Source organism: Capsicum annuum, chromosome 1 (genome assembly GCF_002878395.1).
Source record: "Capsicum annuum cultivar UCD-10X-F1 chromosome 1, UCD10Xv1.1, whole genome shotgun sequence".
NCBI lineage: Eukaryota > Viridiplantae > Streptophyta > Magnoliopsida > Solanales > Solanaceae > Capsicum > Capsicum annuum.
Genome location: NC_061111.1, coordinates 160,198,601 through 160,199,497, shown reverse-complemented (window position 1 = coordinate 160,199,497; position 897 = coordinate 160,198,601).

Genomic DNA, 897 nt, shown 5'->3' with positions numbered 1-897 from the left:
CGTTCAATTGTATTTCTATTGATTGTGGTATCTTGAGATTGTTCTGATAAAATGTTGAAAAGTGTCTCCTATATTTGTTAATTAGCACTAATTGCTTAAAATTTAGTGACTTATAATATCTTAATACTTGATATTGATATTATTTGTTATGCTTAAATTAGTTCAGACAGTGATATACTAGTTAACACTTAACAGTTAGTAGTATTTTCTAAAAAATATTTTTTCACTCACCAACCAAACACTAGAAAATATATTTCTGAAAAATATTTTCTATTCACCAATCAAATACCATAAAATATTTTTCGAAAAATATTTTTTCACTTACCAACCAAACATGAGAAAATAAGTAGAAAATTAACTTATTTTTCCGAAAAACTTTTTCGAGGAAAATATTTTCCATCATACCAAACACACACACGAGCGACGTTTTTTTTTTTTTTTAGTTGTTATAATTTTTTTTGCCAGAAAAACTGAGTGAAGTTGGTTTCCCTTTAACTTGTACTCATCCCTATATTTAAGGAAAGACTGTGACAAAAAATGAGTGGTTATCAACAGTCAACATGGCTAGCAAGAAGCTCTTTTTCCCACCTTTTTTGGTTTTAAAGTAAAAAAGGTTACTGAAAAAACTTAATCTGTTTATTTGTTCCTTTCAGAAAAGACAAAAAAACAGTTACATCTTGGTATTGGAGAAAACATTTGACCATTGTAGTCCCATATGGCCCTAACTTTTGTAACTTCTAGTGTTGGATTTTGATTAACGTTATTATGGAAAGAAAACAGAAATTAAGGGTGTGTTCTATGTGGAGTAAATTTTTTTTTCCCGATTTTCTAATGTTTGATTGGTCAAAATTTTGAATATTAGAAAAATAACTTTTCTAATGAAAGTAAGGTAAACGA